The 21,157-nt window shown below is 37.8% G+C and overlaps 1 pseudogene; it reads left to right on the forward strand.

Moving 5' to 3' along the window:
* LOC138843456 (inducible T-cell costimulator-like) overlaps positions 1–8,086 on the forward strand; it is a 53,835-nt pseudogene extending 45,749 nt beyond the window's left edge.
* Positions 8,087–21,157: the final 13,071 nt, after the last annotated feature.

Below are 21,157 nucleotides of genomic sequence, written 5' to 3' on the forward strand. Positions count from 1 at the left end.
CCAGTATGCTTGATGAACATAAATGCAGAAGTTTTCAACAAAACATTAGTAAACCAAATCCAAAGCTACATCAGTGATTATACAAAACAGTAAGTTTGATTTCATCTAAAGATGCAAGGGTGATTCAACATTTGGAAATCAAAAACCTCATAAATCACATCAACAGAATGAGGGAAAAAAATCATGTGAGCATTTTAACAGACACAGAAAGCAGTTGATAAAATCGAATATCTCTATAATAAAAAAATCCTCTACAAATTAGGTTAAAAAGAACACATCTCAAAATTATAAAGCCTTTATAAGACAGACCAACAGCTACTTTTATACTGAAAAGTATAAAGCAGAAATCACTTCTTTTCAAATATGGAATAAGAGAAAAATGTCCATTTTTCACCAGTCTTATTCAGTATATTGTTGGAAGTACTAGCAAGAACATTTTGGAAGGGAAAATAAATAAGGTAATTAAAATTGGAAAGTAGTAATTCGAAATAGCCATATTTGGGACCAGCTCTGTGGTATCATGGGTAAAGCTACCGCCTGCAGCATTAGCATCCCATATGATCACCAGTTGGATTCTTGGATACTCCACTCATGATCCACCTCTCTACTGATGCACCTGGGAAAGCAGCAGAGGATGGACCAAGTGCTTGGGCCCCTGAACCCATGTGGGAGACTTGGATAATCTCTAGCTCCTGGCTTCAGACTGACCCAGGCCTGGTTGTTGCTGCGATTTGGGGAGTGAACAAATAGATGGAATATTTCTCTTTCTATGCCTTGCCCTCTCTGTAATTGCCTTTCAAATAAATAAATAAACTTTTAAAATTAACATTTGTAAATTTCATGATGTTGTACCTGGATGAAAACCAAGCACTACAGCAGAAAGCTGTTAGAATTTATAAATCAGTTCAGTGAAATCACAGTTACAAAGGGAGCAAACCAAAACAGTAGGATTTTTATGTACCAACAATGATCTCACTGAAAGAGACATCAGGTTTGAAATCCCATTCACAATATCACAAACACAATCCAATATTTAGGAATAAATTTAACCAAAGAAATGAAAGATCTCTACAATAAAATTTATAAAATATGGATGAAAGAAATCATCAAGGACATAAAAATGTGAAGATATTTCTTGCTCATGGATTGTAAGATTTATTATCATTAAGAATCTATAGCATCTTAAGTATGCATTCAGTGCAATCCTTGTCAATATACAAATGACATTCTTTATAGAAGTAGAAAAACAATCCAAAAATATGTATGAAAAAACTACCCAGAATAGCAAAGTAAACTTGAGCAAAAAAGCAAAAACAAAAACAAAAACATGCTGGACAGACACAGAAAGACTAATACCACAGGTTCTCCTTTATATGTGGGAGCTAAAATCACCAAAAAGAAAGGCCTGTATCAATTTTGATGAGAATACAATGTTTTCTCAAACTTCATTTAAAATCTTTGTCAAACAAACTGATAGGAATTATGTACTACTCTATATTTTTTAAATAACACTTGAAGATATTACATAGATTAGTCCTTCCTTGTTTCATTTCTTGTATGGGTATTCATTTTCTAGTCTGTCTGTGTCCTTTAAAATTGTTTCCTATTTGTGTCTTCTTTGTACATAGCAATTCTGTTGATTAGATGGATAGATAGATATGTCTCATTTAAAATAATTTTTAACTTTTTTCTTTATTAATTTGAAAGGCAGAGTTACAGAGAGAGAGAGAAAGAGGAGAGACACAGAGAGAGAGAGAGAGAATCTTCCATCTACTGATTCACTCTCCAAATGGCTACAACAACTAAACTAGGCCAGGCCAGAGCCAGCCAGAAACCAGGAACTTTTTCTGGTCTCCCACATGGGTTCAGGGGTCCAAGAACATGGGGCATCTTCCACAGCTTTCCCAGGCTATTAGCAGGGAGCTGGATCAGAAATGGAGGTACCAGGACTCAAACTGGTACCGATTTGGAATGCTAGCTTTGCAGGCAGTAGCTTTACATGCTATGCCACAATGCCAAGCCCTATATTGATCTTGTACCTAGCAATCTGTGTCATTTCATTTTTCAATAAAGGTCGAGGCATCATAGTACCTAATTCAAAGCATATTACAAAGTTTCAGTAATAACATAAAATTGTCAAATAGATCAATGGAAGAAAATAAAATGTCCAGAAATCACTTCATGTGCATTCAGGCAACTGATTTTTGACCAAAGTTCTATAGAGTGTACATTTAAAAAGGGGTAGTCTTTTCAATAAACAGTTCTTCAAAACTAAAGTGTGTGTGTGTGTGTGTGTGTGTGTGTGGTATTAACCTCTCATTATATATAAAATCAACTCAAGGTGGATCAAAAACCTAAATTTAAGATTTTAATCTATGGCTCTGAACTTTCTGAAAGAAAATATAAGGGGAAACTCTCCAAGATATTTGTGTAACATGATGACTTCTTGGATAAGACCCCCAAAACACTGACAAATGAAGAACTAGACAAATGAATTTATATCAGACTCAGAAGCTTCTGCACAGCAAAAGAAGCAATCAGGGAGTTAAGAGAAGTCTGAAAAATTGGGAGAAAATATTTGCAAGCTCCAACAAAGGGTTAATATGAGAGTATATCCATATATTTTTTTGAAAAGCTCATATTAACTTTTATTTAAGTATGTATATATAAAAGTTTAATCTCATAATTTTAAAGATACATAATTATATATTATGCTGTCGATCTAGTTTATCCATTGTCATGAATCCTTTTGGTCCCTGAACTTGCCTTTGCTTCCTCCCTTACAGCTCTGCGCAGAATACAGCTGCATCCACCATCATGGGTACTAATGAGATCCCAGTCTCAGTTCTTTGAGGATGATGAGGGGCATTCAGCACCATGAACATGTTATTTGAACATAAATGAGAAAATAAAAACTCTATGAGTGATTTTCATGAGGTTTTTCACATAAAGTGTATTACATATCCCTATAGATACCAGTTTAAAAATGAGCAAAGAGGGGCTGGCACTGTGGCACAGCAGGTTAACACCCTGGCCTGAAGTGCCGGCATCCTATATGGATGCCAGTTCGAGACCCAGCTGCTCCATTTCCAATCCAGCTCTCTGCTATTGGCTGGGAAAGCAGTGGACGATGACCCAAGTCCTTGGACCCCTGCACACGTGTGAGAGACCTAGAGGAAGCTCCTGGCTCCTGGCTTCGGATTGGCACAGCTCCAGCCATTGTGGCCAATTGGGGAGTGAACCATTGGATGGAGGACCTCTCTCTCTCTCTGACTCCCTGCCTCTCCTCTCTCTGTGTAACTCAGACTTTCAAATAAATAAATACATATTTAAAAAATGAGCAAAGGACCTGAATAGACAGTTCTCAAAAGTATAAATGCAAATGATCAACACACACACTCACACACACACACACATATATGCTCAATAATGTTAGCTATCAGGGAAGTGCAAATTAATATCACTTCACCCTTATCACAATGAATATTATCCAAAAAGGAGAAAGCATTAATATGTTGGTGAGGATATAGAAAAACTAGAATTTTATACACTGTTATCAGGAGTGTACTTTATACAGTCACCATTGAAAACAATATTGAGATGTCCTAGAAATCTAGAAATAGAATTTCTATATGCTCCAATGATCCCAACACTGAGTATTATCCAAAATATTTAAACTCATTGTATCAAAGAGATTCTGCTCAACCATGTTTATAGCAGAACTGTTCACAATAACGAAAATATGGAATCAACCAAATATGCTTAATAAGATGAATGGATAAAGACAATGGGATATATATTCACAATGAACTATTATTCAACTATGAAAAGAATGAAGTCCTGTCATTTGTAGCAAAATGGGTGCTACAAATAGAGAACATAACATTGAGTGAAATAAGCCAGACTCAGAGACACAAAAACTGCTTGTTCTCCTTTGCATGTGGAAGTTAATATTAAAAGAAAAACTTATCCTGAACACAGAATGTTAATTGACAGACACTGGGCTGGGTGAAAGAGATAAAAGAAATTTGGATTAAAAAGTTTAGAAATATAGCTGTGGTTCATTAATTGTGATAAGTATATAAGTATAATGATATGAAATATTATTAGAGCATAAGGGGCCAGAGGTATGGGGAAATTTGTAATGTACCTCAAAAATCTTGAGGGAAAGATGTCTATATCTGGAAATATTCTATTAGAACCTTTAAAAATCAAAGAGAAAGTTAAAATTCCATAAAGTCCAGAAAAAGTAAAAAAAAACTTGAAAATGATGAATTATCAAATGAGTCTAAGATATTTCTAAAAATATGTGTAAAATATGGTAGCCAGGAACAGTTGTAGTATTGTGATGGAGTTGGGGACCTCATAATAACAAAGCCAACCAAGATGGCCATGGGATTCTACTGCTAAGATTGACTTGCACTAGGATGTTAATATACAGGTATTAGTATTAACTATAATTTATTAAACAGATGAAAAAGCATGCAGATGATATGAAATAAATAAATGATGATCACTTTGAAAGATGTGAGAAATTTTGTAGGAGCAATATAGAGTGACCAACAGATATAAATGAAATTGTTGAAAACTAAACAATTACAATATATTAAGAAGAAATATAAATTAAAAATTTTCACAAAATTTAAAAATCCACATCAAATACCATTATAACCATGAAGGAAAAGTGTCAGTAACTTGAATTAAACTATTGACACTTTCAGAAATCAAAGATAAATGTCATAGTTCTGGAAAAATTCATAATTGCCATCAAATATGATACTTGGAAAGGGAGAATGACCAAATTTGCCTAAGAAGTCTCTGAAAAATTGTATACATGAAAATTGTCAGAAAAACTTATGCAATTTTGTGGCCAATGAAAGTTTCTTTAAAAACAAAATACAACCCTGTCGGAATAAGATTGAAGTCGGCAAACTCAAAAGGCTTCCATAGCCTTGTCAACTCATGACTAGAGCATAGGGAGATTACTGATGCCATAAACAAGAGTGTCAAATTGTTAAGTCAACAACAGGAGTCACTGTGCACTTACTCCTCATGTGGGATCTGTCCTTAATGTGTTGTCCAATGTGAAGTAATGCTATAACTAGAACTGAAACAGTATTTTACACCGTGTGTTTCTGTGTGGGTGCAAACAGATGAAATCTTTACTTAATATATACTAAATCGATCTTCTGTATATAAAGATAATTGAAAATGAATCTTGGCCAGTGCCGTGGCTCAATAGGCTAATCTTCTGCCTTGCGGCGCTGGCACACCAGGTTCTAGTCCCAGGCAGGGTGCCAGATTCTGTCCCAGTTGCCCCTCTTCCAGGCCAGCTCTCTGCTATGGCCCGGGAGTGCAGTGGAGGATGGCCCAAGTGCTTAGGCCCTGCACCCCATGGGAGACCAGGAAAAGCATGTGGCTCCTGCCTTCGGATCAGCGTGGTGTGCCAGCCACAGCACACTGGCCGTGGCGGCCATTGGAGACTGAACCAATGGCAAAAGGAAGACCTTTCTCTCTGTCTCTCTCTCTCACTGTCCACTCTGCCTGTCAAAAAAATTTAAAAAAAAAAAAAGGAAATGAATCTTGATGTGAATGGAATGGGAGAGGGAGCAGGAGATGGGAGGGGTGCAAGTGGGAGGGAAATTATGGGGGAGAGCCATTGTAATCCATAAACTGTACTTTGGAAATTTATATTTACTAAATAAAAGTTAAAAAAAATACAACCAAGATGGCCTCAAGTTCACAGTGGTTAGATTAGCTTTAAATGGGATACCAAGGATACATGTGGGTGATATAAGCTCAAACACACACACACACAAAATAAATACATAAAAAGAGAATCCAGGTGTTATGAAATAAAATACACTGTGACCAGGGTAAGTAACAATTATTTTCTAGAAGTAATAGCAGAATGACAAGCAAATATGAGGGAAATTACTGGAAATGATAATAATTACCTTAAAAAAGGAAAATGAAATAATTTTCACAAAATGTAAATCAAATGAAGATCATACACTTATCAGAGAAATCTTTAAAATAGATGGATTTTAACTCATTCTATTGAAACTTTCATATATTAATAGGAAGTTTAGAATTTCATGAAATATAAAAAAGAACTTGAAAAGAACCTAATGTAGTACCTGAAAAGAGTGACTATCATGTGGGTCTAAAATGTCTCTGAAAACATGTGTGCATGACGGTTGCTAGCACAACTTAGAGAATTTTGATGGAGTTCATGACCTCATAATGAACACTTAACCAACATGGCCATGAATTCACAGTGGCAGGTCTGGAATACACTGGGATATTAAAGAAAAATACAGGTGATGGTAATCTTAAAGACAGTAATAAAAACATGTTGGATTTTTATGAAATAAAATGATGACTGTGAGTAGAAAGGAGTAATTCAGTAGGAGCCATAATAGACAGGCAATGAGATAATGGGAAAGCTAGTGAAAAATAGACTATTATAATACATTAAAAAAGAAATATTTTTTAAAAAACAATAAAATTGTAAGTCAAAGATTGTGCTGCTTATTAGAATTAGCTCAAAATATGTTAGTTTTTAAATCTAGTGAAATTTAAAGTTCCATAATAATCAAGAAATGTACTAAGTATATTACCTGGTACTTGTGAATGACTACATTGGACAAAGATAGCCCTGAAAAATTTTGTATATGAACATCATCAGGACAACTTATAGAACTCTGAGGAAGCTGGTGACTCAGCTTCACAGTGTAAGTACTGCCTTCAGCTAAGATACTAAAGATGCTCATAAGTGATATGTCTAAATTCAAAGAAAAGAAAGTTTAAAAGTGATACACACCTTACGATATACAATATATTGTCATTACTGTGAAAAAAAATCAGTAGCTTGGTCAGAACTATAATAAAATGACAGAGATAAAAGGGAAATTGCTGAGAAGTAGCTCATTATAATTACATTTAAAAAACAACCTTTTCTGTAAATGTAAATTAAAGATGGTATCAATTAAGGGAATCTGAAAATTTGCCAGCATTTGTAACTAGTCTTTCACAGCTTTTTTTTAAAAAAAGATTCATTTATTTACTTGAAAGAGTTACACAGAGAAAGAAGGAGAGTCTGAGAGAGAGAGAGAGAGAGAGAGAGAGAGAGGTCTTCCATCCACTGGTTAACTCCCCATTTGGCCACAATGGCCAGAGTTGCGTCAATCCGAAATGAGGAGCCAGGAACTTCTTTTGGGTTTCCCATGTGGGCCATCTTCTACTGCTTTTGCAGGCCATAGCAGAGAGCCAGATCGGAGGAGGAGTAGCCTGGACTGGAACCTGCAGCCATATGGGATGCTGGCACTGCAGGTGGTGGCTTTACCCACTATACCACAGTGCTGGCCCCTGCCACAGCTTTTAAAGCCCAAAGATGGGGCTTGGCAGTGAGGTCTTCAGCAGAGAACTCCAGACACCTGAACCTTTCCTTGGCTGTGTTGGAATCGCTTTAAGGAGACATCAATGACTCTGCCAAGTATGAGATGTTTACATTTCAGAATGGAGGTGTTCAAATTTTATGCAAATACCCCGAGATTGTCCTGCAATTCAAAATGCAGCTGCTGACAGGGAGACAAGTCCTCTGTGACTTCAGGCAGACAAAGGAGAGTGGAAACATGGTGTCCATTAAGGCTCTGAAATTCTGTCAATATCAATTATGCAGCAACAGTTTCTTTTTTCCTATATAATTTGGACAGTTCTCATGCCAGCTATTACTTCTGCAAACTATCAATTTTTGACCCTCCTCCTTTTCAAGTAGAGATTCTCAGAGGAGAATATTTGCATATTTATGAATCACAAGCTCTGTTGCCAGGTGAAGTTCTGGTTACCCATAGGATGTGCAGCTTTTGCAGTAGTCTACATTTTTGAATGCATATTTATTTTTCAGCTTACAAAAGAGAAATATCAATCAAGTGTGCATGACCCAAATAATGAGTATGTGTTCATAGCAGCAGTGAACACAGCTAAAAAATCTGCACTGACAGAACTCTCAGGCACCTGGGCATGGCACACATTGGTCAGGTCCCCTCAACTTGAAGTGAGAGTCCCTTGTTTCCTCGACTAGAGTCTGACTTGACTTGATAGGACCACATCCATCTCCTGCTCATGTTTTGTTCATTCTGGACCAGTGACTCTAAAAGCCAGCAGGATTTGCACAGATTTCCTTGGTGCTGCTGCTTTCTCAGAACAAACACCTCCTTGCAACTAGCTTTATAGAAAGCCCATCTCATATGCACTCAACAAACAGACCTCACTGGGAAGGAATCCCTTTGTCTAGGCCTACTTTTAGCAAGGCAGTAAAACAACTCTTTTATTTTTTTTCTTTAAAGCAGCCATTTTTTTTTTCTTTAAAGCACAGCCAGCACTGTGATGTAGCAGATAAAGCCGCCACCTGCAATGCCAGCATCCCATATGGGCTCCAGTTCAAATCCCGGCTGCTCCATTTCCAATCCAGCTCTCTGCTATGGCCTGGAAAAGCAGTAGAAACTGGTTCAAGTCCTGAGCCTCTAAACCCATGCAGGAGACCAGGAAGAAGCTCCTGGATCCTGGCTTCAGATCATCTCAGCTCTGGCCATTGTGGCCATCTGGGGAGAGAACCAGCAGATGGAAGACCTCTCTCTCTGTCTCTCTCTCTTTTTCTGTCTCTCTCTCTGCCTCTGCCTCTCTCTGTAACTCTGCCTTTCAAATAAGTAAATAAATCTTTTTAAAAAATACTATCTGGAACATTCAGATACTTAGTGAAAATCTGATTGATTTTTAAGGTTAATCAATTCTCCTTGATTTTGATTCCGTTACTTGAGCTCTGGGCAAAAACAGAAAGTAGGGCGATATCAGAACAAGTAAAGCTGTAGAAGGACTTCTAAAGAAGAGAAAAGATTACATGGATAAAATAATCTAATGAAAATCTTCCTGATAACTATGATTTTTGTCTGACTTTAGTATCTTCTCACTAAAGTATGGACAGGGCCAAGAATAAAGCATTGATTTACTGGCCCCAGAGCCAGAGATAATAATCTGAGGATCAAAAGGATCAAATTGGCAATGTTTTTTCCCCAACACCAAACTTTTCTATTCTTTCAAGATCACCATTTTCCAACACACACACACACACACATACATACTCATTAGGCTGAAAAAGCAAAACTTCTTTATTATAAAGAAACTTTACTGTTGACATTCAGAATGTCTTAATTTATTCTATGGGGCTTCCCATGTCTGTTCATGAAATTTAGGGTAGAGTTGATGTTTTTCTTCACTAACAGATAATCAAAATACACCATGGGCACATCTAATCTTAGTAAAATAATAAAAACTTTCAATAATCAAAATTATAGCTACCTTTTTTTCCCAATTCAATCCTAATACAGGCTGACCATTTACAGGAGAAATAGGATGTGACAGGTACCTGCAGATAATCTGATTTAGTTAAGCTCTCTCTTCACTTACTATGCTAGAAAAGATGGTAATTCACTTGACTTTTGGCATCACTGGCACTTTCTAGTCAGGTATATGGGTCTAAGGCAATCTGTATCATCTCTCCTGTGCACATGGACCACCTCTGTTCCATGACATAAACTTAAGCAACAATTGTTCTTACAAACTCTAAAAATACAGGTCACTTAAAAAAGCCATCTCTTTGTCATTCCACTTTCAAAACATGTGGCCAATCAGTCTTGGGCATGAGTCAGATTCAAGTCCAACATGGCAGGAGTCACTATTTATGCTCCCCAGATAATCTTCTGAAAGCCCCTCTCTCCTGATCATATGAAGGGAGTTGTTGCATCCTGACTCCTTCCCCTTGGAAGTGTGATAGGACACTTAGCACAGTAGCTAGTCTCTGTTTTTGTTTTTGTTTTTGTTTTTATTGACAGGAAGACCAGTCTGTTCCCTGACTCATACACTCCCAATCCTTTATAAACTTGACATGGTTAAATATCTTGAAAATCATGTAACTCATTTCCTCCTCCTCCTCGTGTAAGAACTAGATCATGTTTTATTCTCTCACCTTCAAACCCTTTGTCTAGTGCCTCAGCTAACATAAATAAGGAGTCTCATTTTAAGATTCTGTCTCATGTGGTTCCAAAACTGCCTTGAATTCAAGTAAGGAAAAATAATTATTATTTTTTTATTAAATGAGGTAGACCAAATGGTGACAGGTGATTTTTTTTTGAGAGGCAGAAAGACATATAGACAGGGAGCTCCCTTTGGTTGGTTCACTCCTAAGATGTCCCAACAGCCAGGGTTTGGCCAATACCAAAACTAGAAGCTGCGAACCCAGTCTAGAAACCTTATGTGGGTGGCAGGAGCCCAAATACTTGAGCTGCCACTGTTGACTCCCTGAGTCTGCATTAGCAGAAAGCTGGAGTCAGGAGCCACAGGTGGGCTTTGAACTCAGGCATGTATGGGACATGGGCATTATAAACAGCATCTTACCCTGGGCTAAATGCTTGCCCTATCAGCAGATGATTTCAAGATATTTACAGCTGAAGTGAGATCACCATTTGACCTGTATTCACCTATCTCCAAGCTTTTATTGGCAGCCGCATGCTCATCTTTATAACAATTAAAAATGTGGTGGAGTTGATGATTTTCATGTAGCAGGGATAAAGGCTCAAATCCCAAGAAAACAGATACGCTACTCTTTTCACAAACCAATAATCTTTCTTCCACAGCGGACTCTCCTTAGAGAATCTACAGGTCAAGAAGAACTCAAGGAGAGGAATATCTGCCTTTCTGGTAATACTATCTTATGGAACTCATAGGCTATTAAGAAATAATTAACATCAGATAGGTCAAATAATAGATTTTCCATCAAAGAAGATCGTGGCTCCCGGAAAGCCCCAAATAAAGTGACTCTATGTAGAACGAAAATCAGGAGCCGATTTTAAATCAATAGTTTTGTAATATGGAGAAACAATCTAAAATAGAGTCTGCTGGGTTTAAAAATCTCTAGAACTCTGAATTGTGCTTAATGAGAATCAGGCTTTGACTTCCACAGCATTTGGGTTTGGAATTCCTCTTGAATATCAGAAATCTTAGTATTTCAACACGACCCATTTCCACGAGCATCAGAAACACACTAGCTACAACACTGTGGAATGTTTTTCCTGTAATTTGCTGTTTTAACATGTTTTTGCTTGGCATTTTCAAATTTTACTTTTTCTTTTGCCATTAACTATTTCTAGGGTAGCTTTATGAATTTAAGTTTTGGTATTTGTGCAAGATTTACCTGGTAAGAAAGAATAATTTCTAAAAATTACATTTTAATAAATCTTATCAAAGTTCAGAATATGTTAGGATGAAACTATGCACAGTTTACTTTGTGGATGATACCTTTCCTTCATACCCACAGAAAGAACTATATAAACTACACAGATTTGCATTCAGAGGACATGCTAAAACTAAGAGGTAGCATTGACTTAAAATTCTTGGTGGAAGTCAAACCTTTATCATGTAAACATATTTTCCTGTGTAATTTCATGAAAGCTCATTTATTTATCTTGCTAATACCACAGTCCAATATAACTTTATTTCTAAATTCACTTTTACAAGGTATAGCTTTTTGCAAAGATAATAGTAGGAAAACATTTATAAACCATTGATTTTTTTTTTCTTTTTGACAGGCAGAGTGGACAGTGAGAGAGAGAGACAGAGAGAAAGGTCTTCCTTTGCCGTTGGTTCACCCTCCAATGGCCGCCACCGCCGGCACGCTGCAGCCGGTGCACCGCGCTGATCCGATGGCAGGAGCCAGGTACTTATCCTGGTCTCCCATGGGGTACAGGGCCCAAGCACTTGGGCCATCCTCCACTGCACTACCTGGCCACAGTAGAGAGCTGGCCTGGAAGAGGGGCAACCGGGACAGACTCCGGCGCCCCGACCGGGACTAGAACCCAGTGTGCCAGCACCACAAGGTGGAGGATTAGCCTAGTGAGCCGTGGCGCTGGCCTAAACCATTGATTTTCATAAATTGGCCCCAATCAGATGTTTAGTAAGCATAGTATTAGCTCCAGTTTTTACTCTCTTTAAAAAAAAAGCACTGGAAACTTTCATTTTGTTAATATTAAAAAAGGCCAATTTATTAGATTCTGTGTCCTACGGACAGCTGAAAGAACCTAACTCTGCTTCCTTTTGGTTCTAACTTCCCCCCTTGTGTATGTATATTTGAGTGTGTGTTCATGAGTATAAAGAAATCATTATTTTTGCAGTAAATGCATTTCTGGCCTAAATGCATTTTAGTCCACTTGCTACAAATCAGTTTACTTCCTTCTAAAAATAATGCCTCAGTTGCAATCATCTCCTTAAAATCTTCATGCAAGCAAGCTTAGTTAATAAATACAGATTAATATAGCTGAATACCAATTCCCACCTTAAGCCCTCTTTCTTGGAATATTATCATCAGATTGGTTTATGGAGAGAAGAAAACAACAATAAAGTTGGAAGGGTTGGAGACAGTGGTAAAATAGCAATAAAAATAATTATATAAAAATGCTAAAGATATAACATCTGCTTTTTGCTTAGCTCACTGAGCTTGACAGTTCCTGATTTATGCTATAGTCCATGTTTGAACAGATATGAAAAAGGGAAAGGTAAAAGAATGTCTATGTGAGATTATTAAATAGTGCAGGAAAAATAAGAGCCGTTATTACCCTGGCAAGAAAAAGGGAAACTCAGTGAAATTTCTTTCCATAAATTTGCCTTTGTGATCTGCAAGGTGCTGTTCCTCTGCTTACATTCTGTTACTCTGGCAATGCACTCCTGTGAAATAAAGATTATTAAAGTGCATATGATTATTTTGCTGCTGAGTGAATAAGACAAGCTGCTTCTGAAATGCCTTATCAGAGAAATTCAATTTTAGACCCAATTGTGTTTTTGCCTCCTTCTAGCTTTCTCCTCCTTCCCCTCACTTCAAATAAAGCCATCATCTCCCACGGTTACTACATATTTTGTTACTCATTGACACCCTGAGTATTTTAAGCTTTCTTTTAATTTCATGAACCCATTTTCCCCATTTTATTATAGCTTTAGTCTATTTTCCAGCTATATACCATCTGTTTGGAAATCAGTATGCAATGTGTCTTTGACTTCATTTTTATTATATTGTAGTAATAAAAGTAATGGGTTCTGAACTAAATATAAATACATATATTACCCATTGGATATGCAATATTTGAGCAAAGGATGAGACAAAGAGCTTAGATATGGCATAAGGTATATAATGTGTACATATTTTCCTGTGTAATTTTATGAAAGTTCATTTATCTTGCTAATACTACAACCCAATATTACTTTATTTCTAAGTTCATTATCTGTTTTGCAAAGATAATGGTAGGAAAACACTTATAAAACATAGATTTTCATAAATTGGCTCCAATCATATGTTCAGTAGGCATTTTCTTATTGCCAGTTTTCACTCACTTTTAACCAATCTTTAGTCTCTCGGGTATTCCCCATCCCATACCACCCTAAGGTGACATTATAGAGATGGGAAGTTCTATAGTTACATTGATAGTCACACTTTGTTGCCTGATACCTCTACATTTCTATTCAGTTATGTAAGATAGTAGAGGAAAGATTCTTGCAAGTCTTAAAATTATTTAATACCAAACTTCATGAGGTTCTCTGTTATTAGCCAATTTCCTGAAGAGAGAGTGATAATAGTTTTGCTAGCATTATCTATTGATTTTATGGGAACCTATAGTTTTAGCATGTACACAGTCCAAGCAAAGGCTAAGCAAACACAAATTGGCAATGGTTAGTGTGCACTGTTTTCTTGCTATCTGCATGCTGATCTAAGTTTCTCACCTAAACTAGTTTACATCATTATTACATCTAGTTGCCTAAGCTGTACTGCACTACATGAAAGGGAAGATAAAAGAGCAGCTGGGAAGAGATAGAAGGAAGAATCAAAGAACATAAAACACAAAGTCTTCTATTGAGAAGCTGCACCAATTAACTCTAAATTACTGCAGAAAAGAGGAGAATTCAATGAAAAATATTTGTTGCTGCACTGCATCTTGTTTTAGTGGGGTGTCGTCACTCATGTAACTTGCAGTTAAAGCCATCCCCTTTTAAGAACTACATCTTTTAATCTCTGCTCTTCCCCTCTATAGCTTAACTAAAAGACAATCAACCTTTTAAAGTAGTCAAATGGGAAATATAAAATTGCACCATTTTATCAAGTCTTAAGATACTCCTATTCTCAAAGCATGAGAAGAATCCAAAAATTCATACTTGGCACTTTATTACATTCCAGTTTCTCCGTGCCATCTCCTCATCAGGGTTCTTGGCTGGAATAGCTATTTGAAATCATAAAAAAGGCAATTCAATCTCAGACTGAGTCAAAAATTTTAAAAACAATGGTCAAACTGTACCAATCTGATGTATTATCTTGACCATAACACATGATTCTTAATTTTTAAAATGATATTTTTGTAAATCTGTATTCTTCCTATGTTGAAGTGACACAGTTCTAAAAATTAATGGACTTTCAAGAGAGGGAAGAGATGTATAATTTGGGACATGCTCAAGCTGACCTGCCCCAAATGGTAGAGTTAGAAACATACCAGGGGATTCCAATTCAATCCCATCAAGGTGGCATGTACCAATGCCATCTCACTAGTCCAAGTGATCAATTTCTGTTCACAATTGATCATAATGAAAGGACTAAGAGTCAAAGGGAGCACATAAACAAGTCTAGTATCTGCTAACACTAACCGATAGAATAAATAAAGGGGAGAGTGATCCAACATGGGAAGCGAGATACTCAGCAGACTCATAGAATGGCAGATGTCCTAAATAGCACTCTGGCCTCAGAATCAGCCCTAAAGGCATTTGGATCTGGCTGAAAAGCCCATGAGAGTATTTCAGGCATGGAAAGCCAAGACACTCTGGCAAAAAGATCTCTGTGAGTGAGATCCCAGTGGAAAGAACAGGTCTTCAAAGAAGGAGGTACCTTTCTCTGAAGGGAGGAGAGAACCTCCACTTTGACTATGACCTTGCCTAAACAAGATAAGAGTCGGAGAACTCAGAGGGCTTCCATAGCCTTGGAAACTCATGACTGGAGCATAGGGAGATTACTGATGCCATAGACAGGAGTGTCAATTTGTAAAGTCAACAACAGGAGTCACGGTGCACTTACGCCTCATGTAGGATCTCTATCCTTAATGTGCTGTGCATTGAGATTTAATGCTATAACGAGTACCCTAACAGTATTTTTCACTTTGTGTTTCTATGGGGGTGCAAACTGTTGAAATCTTTACTTAATGCATACTAAACTGATCTTCTGTAAAAAAAAAAAAAAAGAAAAAAGAAATTATCAATTCCCAACTTGACTCTCACTGGGATTAAACATGACAATAGGTCTGATCTGATTTCATCATCATTTAAAAAAAATCATCTATTATTTTTCACTTTATGTTTCAGTGTGGGAGCAAACTGTTGAAATCCTTACTTAATGTATGCTAAGCTGATCTTCTGTATATTAAGATAATTGAAAATGAATCTTGATGTGAATGGAAGGGGAGAGGGAGTGGGAAAGGGGAGGGTTGCGGGTGGGAGGGATGGTATGGGGGGGAAGCCATTGTAATCCATAAGTCGTACTTTGGAAATTTATATTCATTAAATAAAAGTTAAAAAAAATTAATGGACTTTCTTTTCAAGGTATTATTTACTCAAATATGTGATAGTTTTAGGGCAAGTCAGCTAAAATAAACTTAGTAAAATGTTAATGGTTGATAAGCAGGCCTAAATGCTTAGCTTTCCTTTAATTCCATAGCACAAATCCATTAATTTTGGCAAAGGCACCAAGAAATATCCATGCCATTTGAAATGTTCCATGGGAGTCTTTAAAAATAAAGGTCTTGCCTACTCTTTATAGACATTAAAATGCTTCATCCCAAGACCCCTCTATAGCAAATTGCAACCTGTTCTATTTTATCTGCTTTGACAGGATGAAGGGCTGAGCTGGCCCTAGAGAAATGGGATACATGGGATACAGTCTGAGTAGCTCAAACTTGCGATTTCCAATAAACCCTCTCCACAATTAGAGGAAAGGCATAGAGGAAATTCATTTCATCAAAGAGTTGCAACCCATTAAGAATTATTCTATACTTCCTTACTTATTTCATCACTAGAAATCTAACTAAAATTGTATTCCTTCAATGTTTCACTCCAAGCTAACACAAAAGCTCATTTATAATCAGCCTAGTAAAGCACTAGCATGCACATGTGTTCTTTTTATTACCTGACTGTAATACTCATTATCTTAATTCTTGATTTCTTGCAAACTTAATTAAGCACTACTCTTATACAGTCATTATTATTCTTTAAAATTTATTATTTTATTTGAAAGGCAGAGTTATAAAGAGAGAGGAGGAGAGACAGAGAGTGGGAGAGGGAGAGAGACCTTCCATCCTCTGGTTCGCTCCCCAGATGGTTGCAAGAGCCAGGACTGAGCCAGGCCGAAGCCAGGAAGCAGAAACTTCTGGGTCTCCCATGAGGGTATAGGCACTCATGTATTTGGACCATCTTCCACTGCTTTCCCAGGGCCATTAGCAGGGAGCTGGATTGGAAGTACCACAGCTGGGACTACAACTGGCACCCACATCAGATGCTGGTACCGCAGGCCAGGTATTTAACACATTGAGGTACAGCACCTGCCCCAGTCATTATTATTCTTCAGCTATAAGTCCAATTACCTAGTATAGGTTGAAAGCTTGCATAGCTTCCTTTTTTTCTTACTGGCCTAACAATTGCTACTAAGTAAATAATGGGCATATTTTAGTTAGTTAATGCAGGCAAGGCATGAGATTTAAGTTTAATTCTTCACCCACAAATTCCTATACTTGGAATGTTGCTAAAACTTCTCAATATACTACTCAGTTCAGTAATGACAACTCTCACCATCTTTTACCCTTCTGTAAAGTATGTCTGTCTCATTTCTTAGAGTGATTGCATGCACAACAGATACCAAGAGTCTGAAATATTAACTTGGAAAAAATGATGCTTTCCTTTAGATTGCAAAAAGTTATTGTGATTAATCTAGCATTTAAAAAAATATACCAAAGCCACACAATCACAAGTATGCCTCTTTGGAAGTCATCTACAAATATCATATTAATAAAAATGGAAGAATGGGGAAAAACAAAGTCTCTCATCACCACCTCCTAAACATTAACAATAGCATAAATGATAGTCTATTAGGAAAAATCCCAGCAGTTCAGGGAATGTTCCTCAAACACATTATGAAATCCTATATTACAGTAAACACAAGCTGAAGTTCTGACAAATGCAGAAATCATGCAGTCTGTTCCCTTCTCTAATTTCTTATTTTTTGTATGAAAATATCATTAAATTGTACTAATCTGTCAGAAAGGAGAAGAGAATATAATGCAAACTTCTCTCAATTAGCATAGAAATGCATAAAAAAGTGATTTAAAGCACAGACTCAAATGAGATATACCTGCATTTGAGTACTGATTCTACTGACTACTGACAAGTTCTTCAACAGTCTAAGATTCAAATTATTCTTTTATACAATGACAATCATATAAATTTTGTAGGGTTGCTGTAATTGAATGAAATAGGTAAAATGTTCAGCATAGCAAATGTAATATAGCAAGTAAATATTCAACTGTTAGTTGAAACTGAAAGGATTTTCCTGTGAGTTGGGGGAAAATCCACTGGAGAAATATTCATTTTTTAAAAAAGTTTTATTTCAAGGGCAGAATAACATACAGAAAGAGAGGGAGAGAGGGAGAGAGGGAAAGGAGGAGAGGGGGAGAGGGGGAGAGAGAGAGAGAATATCTTCCATCCTCTGGTTGTAAGAGACAGGGCTGAGCTAGACTGAAGCCAGGAGCCAGGAGGTTCTTTCAGGCCTCCCATGTGGGCACAGGGATCCAAGCACGTGGGCCATCCTTTGATGCTTTGCCAGGCACATTAGCAGAGAGCTGGACCAGAAGTAGAGCAGCTACTCAAAACAGAAAACATTGTATATGAAATATAAAATGGAAAACAAAAAGCATAACCAAGCTCAGAAATAAGATAAAAACCTCCATGGCCCAACATAGAAAAAGAAATTCAAAGCAGGGTGCAGGGCTGAGGCTACTGGCATGCTGGATCCAAAGAGAAATGATGGTAGCCAGAGGTGGGGCTCCAGTGAGGTAAGAACATATGTTTCATAGAAATGGGAAGGAAAGAGTACATGGGACAGCCGGCGCCGTGGCTCAACAGGCTAATCCTCCGCCTAGCGGCGCTGGCACACCAGGTTCTAGTCCCAGTCGGGGTGCCAGATTCTGTCCCGGTAGCCCCTCTTCCAGGGCAGCTCTCTGCTGTGGCCCAGGAGTGCAGTGGAGGATGGCCCAAGTGCTTGGGCCCTGCACCCCATGGGAGACCAGGAGAAGCACCTGGCTCCTGCCTTCGGATCAGCGCAGTGCGCTGGCTGCAGTGCACTGGCTGTGAAAAGAGTACATGGGACATTGAGGGCTGGTACAAGGCTCCTGCTCACCTGAAATAGAGTACAGTGGGGGCTGTGGTTGTGGAGCAGGGGATTAAGGCACCCCTTGCAATACTAGCATCTCATATAGGAGTGCTTGGTCAAGTCCCAAACACTCTGCTCCCAAGTTGGCTTCCTGCCAACAGGCTAGGGTAGCAGTGGAAGATGTTTCAAGCACTTGGGTCCCAGCCACCCATGATGGAAGTCTGGATGGAGTTCCTGGATCCTGGCTTTGGTATAGCCCAAACCTGGCTACTGTGGACATTTGGGGAATGAATCAAGAAGTGGAAGATCTTTCTCCTCTTCTCTCTGTTATCCTGTATTTCAAACAAACAAACAAAATCTTTAAAAAAGAAAGAAAATGCAGTAGCTGAATGTGTAAACCAATACCCAGTAATACTCTGGGTTGAACATCAAACTGTCATTATAAAACCTATGGACGGGCATGTTAGGGAACCAGATGCAGGTAATTGAAAAATCATCATAGGGAGTAAAGAGCAAAGTCAAATAAAAAGAACACTAAGCTCATAAAACCTCCCACTCAAAATAGGCCTGCAAACCAAAATTCACAAAAATCTAATACAAACAAGGTATCAGGGCAGGTGCTGTGGCATAGTGGGAAAAGTTGCTGCTTGTAGTGCCAGCATCCCATATGGGCACCAGTTCAAGTCCCAGCTGCTCTGCTTCTGATCCAGGTCTTTGCTGTGGCCTGGAAAAGCAATGGAAGATGGCCCAAGTCCTTGGGCCCCTAAAGCCACATAGGAGACCTGGAAGAAGATCCTGGCTCCTGGCTTCAGATTGGTGCAGCTCTGGTCATTGCAGCCAATTAGGGAGTGAACCAGCAAATGGAAGACCTCTCACTCTCTCTGCCTCTCATCTCTCTGTGTAACCCTGACTTTCAAATAAATAAATAAATCTTTAAACAACAACAACAAAAAGGTATCAAACAGAATGAACAATTGACAGTCAGAAAATTCTATCATTCCATGTAAAATTAGTTTAATTGAAACAGTTTGACAGGGGCCAGCACTGTGGTACAGTGGGTTAAAGCCCTGGCCTGAAGTGCAGGTATCCCATATGGGTGCTGGTCTAATTCCACTGCTCCACTTCTGATCCAGTTCTCTGCTATGACCTGGGAAGTCAGTTGAAGATGGCATAAGTGCTTGGGCCCCTGCACCTGTGTGGGAGACCTGGAAGAAGCTCCTGGCTTGTGACTTAGAATCAGCACAGCTCTGGCTGTTGTGGCCATCTGGGGAGTGAACCATTGGATGGAAGAACTCTCTCTGTCTCTACCTCTCTCTGAAACTCATTCAAATAAATAAAATAAATCTTAAAAAAAAAACCATCTGACAAAGAGTTAAGAGAAGTACATTTACAATGTTTGAAAATATAAATGAAGGAAGAATTTCTGGCCAAAGTCAGAAATTGTAACATCAAAAAGGAAGAATAAAATAAGAACAGGAAGATAGGGTCAAAAGACGTGAAGTATTCAATGAAATTAACTCAATAACATGGATAAACTCTGGACTTGAATTTGTATATACAAAATCCTGAGGAATCAGCCAAAATTGCTATTAGATCTATTAAATGGGGTCAACAAATTGTAGAATATATCAATATGCTGTGCAAAGATCAAATGCATATCAATATGCTACCAATATATGGGCTACAATATTTGAAAATTAAGTAAATAATTCTTTTTAAAGTGGCATCAACAAAAATAAATACATAGAAATAAATGTTAAAAGAAAAAGGTGTATTTCTATACCTTAAAGTAAAAATGTTAAAAAATCTTAAGAGATCAAAATAAGTGTAAAGATATCTAACAGTTTTCAAGTAAACAGAAAGACCTGTTGACAGCAATGCTCCTCAAATTAATGTATAGATTCAAAAGGATCCCTATTAAAATTTCAGATACTTTCTTTAAAAAAATGACGAACCAATCCTAAAATTTAAGTGGAAATGCAAGGGACCCAGAATACCCCAGGAAAGAGAATTAAGATCCTAAAAGCACACCCATATATTTCTGGTCAATTGAGTGTCAACAAGGGTGCCAAGATAATTTGATGGAGGAAAGAAAAATCTTTTCAACAAATATGCTGTGTTATCCACATACAAATAAATTATGTAATCCCTTACCTCACAGCATATACAAAATTAAGTCAAAACAGATTAAAGACCTATAAAAAATGCTAAAAGAAAACAGAAGGGGGTTGGCACTGTGGTGTAGTGGGTAAAGCTGCAGCCTGCAATGCTGGCATCCCATATGGGCGCCAGTTCAAGACTCAGATGTTCCACTTCTGATCTAGCTCTCTGCTATGGCCTGGGAAAACAGTATAAGATGGCCCAAGTCCTTAGGCCCTCGCACCCATGTGGGAGACCCAGAAGAAGCTCCTGGCTCGTGGCTTCGGATTGGTTCAGTTCCAGCTGTTGTGGGCATTTGGGGACTGAGTCAGCAGATGGAAGATCTCTCTCTCTCTCGCTCTCACTCTTTCTCTCTCTCTCTATCTGCCTCTGCCTCTCTGTAACTCTGCCTTCCAAATAAACAAATCTTAAAAAAAAAAGAAAGAAAACATAGGGATAATATTCTTCACACTGGCTTAGGATATGATACCAAAAGCACAAGCAATAAAAGGAAGACTT

Source organism: Oryctolagus cuniculus, chromosome 8 (genome assembly GCF_051225735.1).
Source record: "Oryctolagus cuniculus isolate XC-2025 breed Fujian yellow rabbit chromosome 8, ASM5122573v1, whole genome shotgun sequence".
NCBI lineage: Eukaryota > Metazoa > Chordata > Mammalia > Lagomorpha > Leporidae > Oryctolagus > Oryctolagus cuniculus.